The sequence below is a fragment of the Lissotriton helveticus genome, chromosome 6, assembly GCF_964261635.1.
Source record: "Lissotriton helveticus chromosome 6, aLisHel1.1, whole genome shotgun sequence".
Classification (NCBI taxonomy): domain Eukaryota; kingdom Metazoa; phylum Chordata; class Amphibia; order Caudata; family Salamandridae; genus Lissotriton; species Lissotriton helveticus.
The window spans coordinates 127,731,321-127,744,416 of record NC_136067.1 but is presented as its reverse complement, the minus strand read 5'-3'; the positions used below and the strand labels follow the sequence as shown (position 1 = coordinate 127,744,416).

Genomic DNA, 13,096 nt, shown 5'->3' with positions numbered 1-13,096 from the left:
CCTGTGGATGCACAGTTTCCCCCGTTTCTCCTTATCTAAAGCAATTGGACCAATACTACCCTTTCTTTGATGTGCCCTTTCCTCCTTGGTCCAATCAGTTTCCCATTGTCCTGAGGCCTTCAGAATCTTCTGCCTCCTGTATCTAGTATCTACCTGCCCTATAAACTTTTTCTCAATTTCTGACACTTGACAAGTCAGATTGTTTCTTCGAGCATGTGAAGTATCTAACGTTTTCCATGGAATAAACCATTTGTGTAATCTGTCTTCGCTTTTGTAGTAGTCCCACTTGTTCAAATGCTTGAAATTCGGGACCTCTGGCAATGTCGAGTCGAAATTCGAGAAATAATACTCAAATCCTTCTCGTCCATAAAATATGCTCAACAACAAACTGCACGTGATTCCATATGTCAACGGAAGATGATGGTATCTGATACCCTCCTCTACCGAAGCTGGTAATTGCATACAAACGTAGCAATTCTTCACCTCCATGACATCAACGTATTCATAAAGCAATTTAGCATAAGCATTTGACCTGAAATTTCCCTGTGACTCATCTGTGTGTAACCTTTTTATTTCTGCATCTAACAACGCTTTGTCTTTATCATTGATGTTTCCCTTATCATTAACAATAGTGGTTCTCGGTGTTGACACTCCCTTGACCTCCTTGACTGCTGTTGCATCTCTCTCGTGTCCCACTATGTATGAGACAGTAACCACTAAAATTATCAGGGAAATCACCACTCCCAACAATGTGCCAACTATACATTTTGCCCTGCGGTTCGGGTTGCCAGCCTCCATGTTCTCAAACAGTGTGGTTCTGGACACTTTTCCTGCATCAACTTCTTCCTCTTTTCGAACAAAGTCTTTTTCTCTTGCAATGTCTCTCTTTTTGAACACTTGGAAGCTTGACAATTTATTTCCGCAAAACAGTTCAAAGTCCAGTAGAAAATAGACAACCCTAGCCCTTCTCCATCCGCTAAAAGGAAACCCCTACCATTTTCTTCTTCCACTCGGCGCTAGGTTATCTTGCAACAATTTTACAATTTCCTTTCAAGAGTCTTATCTCCGTCTGAAGTTATGTATGGCTCAAGGAGTGACACTACGTCTTCATAAATGTCCATCCGAAGAAACATGCCCTCAAGTTCTGGGCAGTTCGTACAACAACATGGAAAGTCAACTGTTTCTAGGATTATTCTCCTTATTTCGCTCTGGACAAGTGGACGGACGAAATTGAGAGTTAACGTTTTTTCAATTTCTACTCCTGGTACTATCAGTTCTACATCCACAATTACAAAGGGGTCCGTTCTAATCAGGATCACTTTCTTCACCTTTCCAGTTCTGCGCCCCTTTGAAGACATTCGCAATATGGTATTAATCCACAACAATGAGCATTCCAAGAACTTCTACTACTCGCTCAAGCATTTCCAAACGAAGAAGAGTTCCCTCCAATATTGGATATCGTGAACAGCAAACTGGAAATTCAACTGTCTCTAAAATCAATTTTCTTATTCCGCTCAGGAGAGGAGGATGAACGATGTTAAGTGTCAGCAACCTTTCGGTCTCCGCTCCTGGCAGTAGAAACCTTATTTGCACTGTGATGATCGGGTTAGTTCTGACCAGGTCCACTTCCCTGATCCTCCCGGTTCTGTGCCCCCCCGACATCTGCAATGAGGTAGGTCCAATCAGGAGTAGAGTATCTTCTACTAGGCACTCGCACCCTCCTTGATCTTCTAAGGCCCTCCTCGGTTCCCTCCTGGGTATCTACTTCTTGATCCGAGTCCTCAGATATAGGAGCAAGGGTTTCTTCCTGGGCCGACCTCAAACTTAGCCTCCTGTCTCTTCCCGGCCAAGTGGCAGCCTCACACCTTGTTCTCCGATATCTCGTCCTCACACTCGGTTCTTGATCACTCTGGTACTGATCCGTGTCTGTTTCGTATTCACTGCTGCTCTCTCCTTCAGTTGCGTCTTCAGTCTCACTGCCGTCCTGCCTTCGCTCTTCTTCTGAATCCGATGCGTTCCCAACTTCTTCCGACACCCCCTCAGCTGCCTCAATCCCTTCTTGCGACTCTTCTTCCACTTCCGGGCTTTCGTCTGGGATAGGAGCTGTTCCTTCTAGAGGTGCTGGAACTCTTCGAGTATGGGATGCATGGATCCAATTTGGCAGCCCCCCGCACTAGAATGTTTAAGTAGAGTAACAATAATCATAACTGTGTTCGTTATCAGGATTACCTGAAAGGGCCCACGCCAGCGAACATCTAGGCAGTTCTTCCGGACGTGTTTTTTAACCAACACCCAGTCCCCTGGGTTCAGGTCATGACACAGGTTCCTCGATGCTGGAACTTCAGCCGCATGCACCTGAAGGGACACAGAATGGATGGCGTCAGGCAGTCCTTTACAATAATCCAAGATCAGATCATCTGTAATATTCAATAGGGCAGCAGTTGGAACTGTGGGAAGTCTCATGGCCCTCCCCATCAGAATCTCGTGTGGAGAGAGACCGGTCCTCCTGTCAGGGGTGCTGCGCATGCTCATAAGCACTAAAGGAAGAGCATCTGGCCAACTCAAAGATGTGGATGCCACTACTTTAGCCAATCTATTCTTCAAAGTGCCGTTCACTTGTTCCACAATTCCTGAAGCTTCTGGTCGATAACTACAATGCAGCTTTTGATCGATATTCAGTGTGGAGCACAACATCTTCACTATTTCGCTGTTAAAATGTTTTCCTCTGTCCGATTCCAAAGAGGCAGGCACCCGAAGCGCGGTATCAACTCCCTGAGCAACAATTTAGCCACTGTGAGTGTATCGCACCTACGTGTAGGGTACGCTTCAACCCATCTGGAAAATACGCATACAATCACCAACACATACCGAAGGCGATTAACTCTTGGCATTTCGATGAAATCTAGTTGCATTCTACTGAAAGGCCCCCCCGACCTCCCAATGTGACTCAGTGTGACTGGTGTTCGTTTGCCTACGTTCAGTTGTTGGCAGGTAACACATCGCTTACATACTGATTCTGCTGCTATTCTAAATTTAGGGCAATACCAAGTTTGCCTAAACACTCTCATCATAGCATCCCTTCCTAGATGTACTGGACCATGTATTTCTCTCGCCATGGGATTAGCTAATTCTTCAGGTAACACAGCCCTCCCATCTGCTGAAACCCAAAAATCCATTTCACTTCGCACACAACCTGCTGTTTCCCATGCCTTTTTCTCGGTTTCTGGTGCATTCTCCTGCATTACCCTCAAATCTTCCCAGGTATCCACGGTCTCTAACATCATGCTTAATTCTGTCCTTTCTTCCGCACCTTCTATTTCCACCTTTGAGAAAGAATAATTTTGTTCCGCACAATAACGTGCGACTTCATCAGCGTATCTGTTGCCTTGTGACACAAAATCTGTATTCTTAGTATGAGCTACACACTTTACTATTGCGATGTCAACTGGACCTTGTAATGCTTCTAACAACAGTCGCACAAATTCTCCATTTCGAATGGGCGAACCAGAGGAGGTCATGTAACCTCTCTGAGACCACAACTGCCCGAAATCATGAACCACACCGAAACCATATTGGCTGTCAGTGTATATGGTGACTCTCTTTCCGTTTCCTGCTATGCAGGCACGAGTTAGGGCAATGATTTCTGCTACCTGTGCGGAATGTACTCCTTCCAGGCAAGCGGCTTCCACAACTCCAGTAATGGTACAAACAGCATAAGCTGCTCTCAATCGACCAGTATCGTCTCTTAAACATGAGCCATCAACAAAATAAATTTCATCGGGGTCAGACAATGGCTCATCCACAATATCTGGTCTGGGTTTCGTGCATAGTTCAGTCACATCAAGGCAATCGTGGTCTTCACATCCTTCGCCTTCTATTACAATAGGTAATGGCATTAAAGTAGCAGGATTCAAGACAGAGCATCTCCTGAGGGTCACGTTCCCCGCGGCAAGAATAACTTGCTCGTAGCGCGTGAGCCTACTATTGGTCAGATGCTGCGTCTTCGTCCTGGTCATTAACAATTCAACTGAATGTGGTACATACACCACCACTGGATGTCCCATCACAATACTCTCGCTCCTTTCAATGCTGACACCCGTTGCAGCAACGGATTTGAGACATCCGGGCAACGCTGCGGCGACTGGATCTAATGTAGCCGAAAAATATGCAACTGGTCTACGGGCATTTCCGTGGGTCTGTGCCAAGACTGACAAAGCACATCCCTCTCTCGCACAGCAATAGAGTGAAAATGATTTCTCGTAATCGGGCATTCCCAGAGCCGGAGCACGACATAAATCGTCCCTCAGCTGCAAGAACGCCACCAAGCATTCTTCGTCCCATGGTACCGGATCACTCACCTCCTTGTGCGTCAGTTTCTGTAAGGGCTTTGCTTTCAGTGAAAAGTTAACTATCCACTGTCGGCAGTAACCCACCATTCCTAGGAACATTCTAACTTCCCTCTGTGTTGTAGGCGCATTCATCTTCATTATCGCCTCAATCCTCTCTGGGGACACCTTACGTTTCCCTTTTTCTAACCGATGCCCTAAATACTGTACTTCTGTCAGACAATACTGCAACTTGCTCGGAGATACCTTATGTCCATTTTCGGCTAAATGGTTCAGTAAGGCAATTGAGTCTGCTTTACAGGCTTCCTCTGTCTCTGACGCAACAAGTAGGTCATCTATGTACTGTACCAGAACCGAGTTCTGCGGCAGTACTAGATTTTCGAGATTCCTCCTCAACAACTGGTTGAAGATGGATGGACTGTCTGTGAATCCTTGTGGGATTCGACACCATGTTAAAACGCGATCTTCCATTTTAAAAGCAAAAAGATACCTGCTCTCTTCATCCAATGGGATTGAAAAGAAGGCCTGGCAAAGATCTATCACTGTGAACCATTCTGCTTGACATGGTATTTGAAACAGTATCACTGAAGGATTCGGTACCACGGGACAACATGAAACGACTATGTTGTTAATCTTTCGTAAATCCTGCACTATCCTGAATTTTCCGCTAGGTTTCTGCAAACCCATAATCGGGGAGTTACAAGGACTACCCACGATTTCTTTCAGTATTCCCTGTTGTATCATTGACTCGATCACAGGTTTTATCCCCGCAATCGTTTCCTGGGACAATTTGTATTGAGGCGTTCTTGGAAACTCGGCATTTGGTTTTACCAGTATTTTTACCGGTTCTACCCCTTTAATCAATCCTATTTCTTCTCCTGTGAAATCCCATACCTCTGACGCCACTGCATCTCTTAAATCTTGGGGAAGATCTTCAACTGTCAGAGTAGGATATAGTTCTACACAGGATTTTGAATTGGCCACCTTAAAGGTAGCATCATCGTCAGTAGTCTGTACCTCCACTCCTTGCGGGGTGCAGTATATGGTGCAGTTCAATTTGCACAACAAATCCCTTCCTAACAGACATACCGGACTCGAGTCACAAACCACAAACTGATGCTCGTTCATGTGGTTTCCTATTTTCACAGACACTGGTTCTGTCAAGGGACTAGTCAGCCTTTTATTTGCGACTCCTACCACCTGAATTGTTTCCCCCGACATCGGCAAGTCTGGAACCACCGCCGATCTCAGAGTTGATCGGGTAGCCCCAGTATCCACCAAGAACGTAGTGGGACACCCTGCCACCTCTGCCTCAACAAATGGCCCTCTCTGATCCACCTCTAGGACTGCCCCGAGGGTACAGTCCTCTTCACTGCTCACACGTTGTCCTGTCAATGGATCAATGTAATAACACTTTTCTTCCTCGATGAATAGAGGCATTTGTTTAAAGACCTTTCCCCCTGTCGCTACCTTCGGTGGCTGTGGGAACTGGGCCCGTGGAGCCGAAGTCCCCCCTTTGGCCACCTTGCTGCCTGGAACTGTCACCTTTGGAGTTGGGACTTCTTGAACCTGCTCTTCTACTTCTAGCTCTCCATTTTCAGGGTTAAAGGGACACTCGCGTCGCCAATGCCCCACCTGGTGACACTGATGGCACTTCGTCGTTTTCTTTAAAGTGGCAAAGTCTATCCTAGGTCTCTGCCCTTCTTCATTATCTTTGTTCTGACCGTTTGGTTTTCGTCCCATCCCCTGCTTCTGCTGGCCCCCTTTCCCAGCGGACTGCATTTGCACCACCATTAATTTCTCCTTTAAATTCTTAGCTTTAGAATCTATTTCGTCACTACAGTATCTCGCATAACGTAGAATCTCATCTAGTGGTTTGTTCTGCCAACAGATTAAATGTTGCTGTATCATCAAACAAATATCAGGTCTCAACCCCAAGACAAACTTTGATACAAATTGTCCTATATCTTTGGGATCCATTACATCTAGTCCACTGTATTGCTTGAATGTTTTCAATAATCTTTCATAAAACTCGTGAACTGTCTCCTTGGGTTCCTGCCTCGTTCGGTCTATTTTCACCCAATCTATATCCTGCGGTGGTACCTTATCTTTCAACCAAGCTATTACCCTTTCATACTTTCGCATGACAATCTCGGACGGTCCATTAGTCCGAGCATCCCTCACTGGTTCAGTATTTGGCCATTCAACACTAGTCTTGCACGGGGTCCACAAATCAGATGGGACCACGATGTCAAACAACGTGTTCAAATCAATCCACAATACTTTCGAGATCTTGACAAACCTTTCTACCTGCTTATACCACTCAACTGGATTGTCCCTTAACTTCGGAAATGAGTTGGTAAATGCAGCTAAGTCTCCTCTACTCCAGGGCACATGTACATAATTTCCGTTTGATATTTCTCGCAAAGGGAATGCCTCCATATGCATTACCCTTCCCTCGGGGGTCATCACATTTGCACTTCGTCTAACTGTGCCCTTTTTCGACCACCTTTCTTCCCATTTGTCCAATTCCCTCCACACTCTTATCCCTGATACCAGCTCTCTTATATGTGTTTTTAGTCCAGTAGTTCTCTTCTCATCTAGATCTTGGTCTGCGTACTGTAATCTGTGGTTACTCTGTAATGCCCTTGTCCTAGATAAATCCACGGCATACCTGTCTGCCAAATCAGTCAGTTTCTCATGAAACGCTCTAGCTTTCCTAGTAATATCCTTTGCCATGAACAATAACTCATCCTGTTCATACAATTCTATCCTTTCCAAAGGCAATGTTCCATCTATTATCTCATCAACATCCGATTTTAAACTAGTAACATCGAGCCTCTTTGCCTTAATTTCAGCTTTCAAGACACTCAATTTAGCTCCTCCATCCGCATCTCTCCCATCCCAGCTCCGAGATCTACGTTTAGGTATAGGTGAGTTATAGGGAGTCCTCCCCTGTTCCCATCTCTCTAGGTCCCATGCCTTTCCATCTTCTCGGGGTGGGTGGTGAAACACTCCTTCACGCCTCATAGCCCCTCTCTCCCCATCCTGGCTAGTTTCACGGGATGCAGGGTAAGATATTCCATTACTCCCTCTTTCTTCACTACTTCCCTGTGATTCCTGATTATTCGAGGCGTGGCGGGACCTATCGCTGTTCTCCTTTCTCCAATGTTGAACATCTTCTCCGAGTACATGATGAAGGCACCTAAATCTATTCTGAAAAGCTCGTACCATCTCATCTCCCCCTTTCTCCCAGAGACGGGACATCTCCTCACACTCTACACTCCTACTATTTTGCTCCTGCTGTTCTCTCTCATCCGTAGGACGTGTAACTCCTCTGTTCTCCTGACTTTGGCCTTCCCGCCCCTGACTGCTTTCGCTGGCCCCACAATGAGATACAGTCCCGTTACCTCTGCTTTCCCATTCTGGTTCTGTTCTTGACCTATTACTCGGGGTTACTGCGGACCCATCCCATTCCCTCAAATCAGCTCTTAATTCTGTATAGGACTTTGGCCGCGGTCCCCTTAGGTCCATCGGTCCTCTCTGACCTCCCTGTCCTGTGTTGGGACCTACAGATGTATCTAATGGGGTGTTCCACGTTACCGAACCTGGCAACTGCTTCCATGCATTTGTCACGTTATTCCTCCTTTCCATCTCGATCCTTTCTCTATCCAATTGCCTCTGTTCTTCCTCTCTATCTCTCTCTGGGTTATAGATCGATACTATAGGTCCTATGGTAACAGGCACTTGAAGAGCATCTGGCAATCCAAAGGACTCAACCCTTTCGGTGGCTGGCGTTTTCTGCACCACAAACCTTCCCACTACACTCTGTACTGTGCTGGGTTGAGGTGTCTCCCCACCTTTGGTAGGTGTCCATTCCGATATAGGGAGTGGTGTATACCCCTCTATGGCATTCCCATCTTCCCTTGCGAGCCCTCTATCTTCTATCACCCCCACTCTCGGAGGTGGTCTATCCATTAACAATCTGTTTATCAGATTGTCCTCCGACTCGCTTTCCTCGTCTTCTTCCATGAGGTTTCCTCCTCCTCCTGCCACCTCCCTCATCGGATACATTTTTTCCACCTCAATAACCTGTACCCTCCACCGCTTTGCTTCCTCATCCCATTTAGAATCTCGCACTGCTCTTACCGATCGCGTCAGTCTTTGTTGATGCCTGTTCAAATTTCTGTCGTGTGCAGCCCTAATCCATGCGTTAAGGGCCTCAAACTGTGTTGGTCTGGGCGAGGGTTTCAATGAGGACATGGTTGCTTTTAGCCGATGTAACACCTCTAACTTAAACGTCCCGTACCTCGGGAACTGCATTTCCTCATTCCCTTCCGTAAGCTTATTCCAAGCCCCAATCCATAATATCATATGCAGCCCAACATTCGTTGCCATATAATGAGCTGGTGTACCCTCCGGCGGAGCCTCTTCCCCATAATAATGTTCACTTCGTTTTCGTTTAAAAATCCCTTTCAAACACTTAAAACACTTCATGATTTCGCTCTTTCTCCGCGTTCGTTTACTTCCTGATGATATTCCACCAATCTCAGCCCCGTTCTCACTAACTGGCCTATCCGTACGCGACTTTCCTCCGACGTCACTCTAGCCGCCCAACCAGAGCGCGGCTCTTAGCTAACGTCACACCAACCGCTCAATCACAGCGCGGCTCTAGCCGACGTCACCCGTCCCCCTTTGCAGCAGTTCCCCTCCTTTCTCAGCTCGTCTCCTCGGTCATGCACGCGTCCCATTCATACTCTGAAAAATGATTACTTCTATCCAAGCGATCACCTTTCTTGACTGTACGCCCACAGTCTTTCTGTAGTTGTCACCTTAACTTGGCGAAATGTCTTTCCGTTTACTTCCAGACAATCGCCTTCTCCGATAGGTTACTCACACGCAGTAACTTTCGACCAGCGTCCGTTACTCATACACTCACTCTTACACTCCCCCTATCTTGGATCCACGGCGGTCAATGGTACCTCGTGACCTCCGTACTATGGTCGACAACTACCCTGGATGTTCGATACACCCAAAACCACTTAAGCTCTGGCCTGAACTTAAGATTTCACCAGTTCACCCGTTTACCAGGTAACCAGTTTACCAGGTTGCGCGCGCTCACAACCTTCTCTCATTCACACTACAGGCATTCAACTCCGCAAGACATTACAATACAAATACAACACAAAACACCGCAATCTGTTCACGCATGACCCTTTTTATACTCACTCTCCTCCGATACTGCTGCTTTTCTCGCACCGTCTGCACCTTTCGGCACACGATTCTTCCGCTGCTCGTCTCTCGACGTCTAGGGGCCTTGGGGTAAACTAACCTCTCTAGATTACCTTCCTCAAGAAGATAACCATCCTCACTCTGCTACCAACTGCTAACGCGGGATTTCTGGTTACTAGTTACCTTACCAGATCCCAAACCAAGTCGACTGAATCGTTGGTACCTGTCATTGAGTAAAAGGTAATCTAACAATAAGTCAATCAATTTAAGAACTTACACCACTCTAAATGATCACTGACCAAATTTAAGTTTCAAAGATTTAATATAAAGTCAAAGATAACTGAAGATACAAACTTCTCAAAATGAGATTCAGAAGATAAATTGGTATCACTATGAACATGAACTTTTTGAATAGTCTGAGTCTGAAAAACAGAATAATGAGTACAACTTCAAATAACATAAGCGTTGCCAAAATGGATACAAGTTGCAACCTCAAAGTCATTACAGAAAAGAAAATTAAGGTTAGTCTGTCCCTACACTATACTAAGTGACATCCCTACTTAACAAGATCTTTACCCCTCTAGGTGTCAGCCGTGATGACTTCCTAAGAAGATCACTCACTTCTCTTTGTCTCTTCTCTGATAATGGGTCTCTCCTGATCAGCCTATCTGCCTACCCATCCGCTTTCTTAGGCTCCCAAAATCATCTGCTCTGCTCTCCTCCCGGGTCTCTTTCCCTAATACCAAATCACATTTCGGATAGGAACGCCCCTTGGGACGCCCCTCACGTGGTACATCTTTGCGCGGTAAACTCCATGATGGTACTCTTCAAGACCCTCGTTAAAGTTGACCTTGGTTCCCAGGCTTCTTCTCCAGTGCGCCGATACCCCCTGAAATTCCTGGAGACTCCTACAGGCCTGCGCCAAGCGCCACTGAACAAAGTCCCTTTCATTCGAGCTGATTAGGACCCTCGCACCTGCATACAGTTCGTCCTGCAGTGGGCCTCAAATTCCAGACTCCACCATATCTTTAGGTCGTAAAACACACTCAAAGCTCTGTGCTGGACACCTCTCGACTTCTTCCCTAACGAGCACATGGCAGTTCAAACTATATGACATTATCAGTTCAGGCCTACTTGATTTACATGAAGCAGGTCCCTGCACTCTTAAAACATTAACTTGATTTAAACAGCAACATTCTTAACTAGCATACGTTTCTAAAATAACACATCTATAAAGCATATATTTTAACCCTAAGTTCAATAATACATTTGGAAGAACCACGTCAACCTCATCTCACATTATTTAAGCAGCACGTTTAGGTTTGCTGTGAATTGCCCTGAGGCCTACACATTTAACTGGATTTCAGAGTTACATTTAATTCTGACATGATTCTTTAACATGAGAACGTGAGGTTTTCATATTCATTCCAACATTTCTACATTAATCTCACACAGTTATGATTATTGTTACTCTACTTAAACATTCTATACATTTCACTACTGAACATAAGACACTCTGTGTATTTCACTTCTAAATATAAAACACTCGTGTGAAAACATGTTTAAACTAACTACGTGCTTGTAAATATGGTGCACTTATACATTTTCAGACTTATGCTCTCTCAAAGCGACCAGTACCCCAACGCTCTGCACCAGGTCCCCCACAACATGAATGAAGGCAGCTCGCACACTGGTGCTTTGCTCCTTCTCGTGGTAGTCTTGTGCGAATGTTCATGTGATCCTTCCGTAGGGCCATGAGTATGACCATGCCCGGTCTGATGCAGGATAAAAAACCCCATTACGATGTTAACTGTTCATAATGGTGAGGTGATCAGTATATTATTCCCTGCCCACTCTCACCACGTGCTTCCGGTGCCCTCTCCCTGCCCGGATCCATGCCCATGCTATTGCCCCCTGCACCCTGTCCCCTATTTCTGCTCTCTGCCCTCCCCTGCTCTCACTCCGTGCTTCCGGTACCCCCTGCCTGTCCGGCTCTGTGCCACAGCACCCTGCCTCTGTCCCACTCCCTACTCACTGCATACCCATGGCTAAGGTCCCTGCACCCTGCCCTGCTCACCACTGTCCTCTATCGCTGCACTCCCCCCGTCCCTTGTTCTGCCCAACATGTCTGCCTTTCTGCCACTGCTCCCTGTCCCAACCCCTGCACTCTGTCCTGGCTCCCGGACACGCTCTCTGTTACTGCGCCTTGCCCATGCTCCCTGCCCCTTCTCTAACCCTACACTGCCCTTATCCTGCACTTGCTCCTGTCCTGAGCCCTGTTCACCGTCTCTGGCTCTCCCTCACTCTTTCCTTGCCCCCCCTCTCTCCCGGTCTACGCCCTCAGTCTGTCGGTGACATCTCGACAATCTTCTCGTCGAACCCTCTGTCTCTCTCCATCCCCACTGTCTCTCCCCAGCCCCTCTGCCTCTCCCCAGCCCCTCTCTCTCCTCCTGCCCCTACTGTCTCCCCCAGGCCCCCTCTCCGTCCTGCCTCTCACGGTATCTCTGCGCCTCCACTGTCTCTCCCCAGCCCCTCTCTCTCTTGCTCCTCGCAATCTTTCAGTCCAGCGACCCCTCTCTCTCTCTCACTCTCTTTCCAGAGCCCCAGTCTCTCCCTGGCACCACTGTCTCTCCAGCGACCCCTCTCTGTCTCTCTCCGGCTCCTCTGTCTCTCCCCAGCCCCCCCTCTCTCTTTCTCCCCATTCCCTCTCTCTCTCTTTCTTTCCAGCCCCTCTCTTTCTCTCCACCCCCTCTCTCTCTTTCTCTCCATCGTCCATCCCCTCTCTCTCTTTCTTTCCAGCCCCTCTCTTAACACCTCCTTCAATCTCGTAGTCACAAAACCAGAGATTATCAGCCCCACTGCCAAGTAAACTAGGACTCCGGTCACCACCCAGATGGCAAGAACTGAGAGCAAAGCCCCCAGCCGTTGGAAGTAGACGAGATCTCCCTGGGACAAATTGAATTCAGAAGAAGAAAGAGGTGCTCAGTGCCGGGGGGTTCCCTGGGGCTGATCGACCGACTCCTCGCTATAGGGTGCAGACTTTGGGAGGTCAAGAGACGGCGGCCACTCGATCTGAAAGCGACTCGATCTGAAAGCGCCTTTTAGGGACTGGATCTCAGGATAGCGCTGAGCCTGCAAAGGGAGCACCCAGTCATGCAGAGGAGCTGCTCTGTATTTTCAACGGGATTGAGGCGTAGCATGAACTGAATCCTTACCACTCAACCGATTTTCTATATATTTTTTTTGTTACCACATTTAACTGTATAACCCAGACATTATCAACACAATTACAAATTAAGCTAGCCATACAGTGCACGTTCGGAGTCTAATCTTTAAGCACGGCTCCGGGGATTTTCACCTCTTTAGAAACTCGCCCGGAGAGCTGTGGTGAGAGCATCCGATGACCCCCTCTGAACGGCGAGGGATGTAGGCGGCTGTGGAAAGTACTTTAAGCTTTTGTCCAGCGTCTGCACCCCAAGCTTCCTGTGAAGGGCCCTAGGCGTGGGGAGGGAAGGGGT

General features: G+C 47.1%; 1 protein-coding gene and 1 pseudogene across 1 annotated transcript in view; one reads left to right on the top strand and one right to left on the bottom strand.

Moving 5' to 3' along the window:
• Positions 1–13,096, top strand: part of LRFN2 (leucine rich repeat and fibronectin type III domain containing 2) — a 1,621,598-nt gene that overhangs the window by 1,097,878 nt on the left and 510,624 nt on the right. The gene's annotated exons all lie outside the window — the stretch shown is intronic.
• Positions 1–13,096, bottom strand: part of LOC144762198 (uncharacterized) — a 158,493-nt pseudogene that overhangs the window by 2,864 nt on the left and 142,533 nt on the right.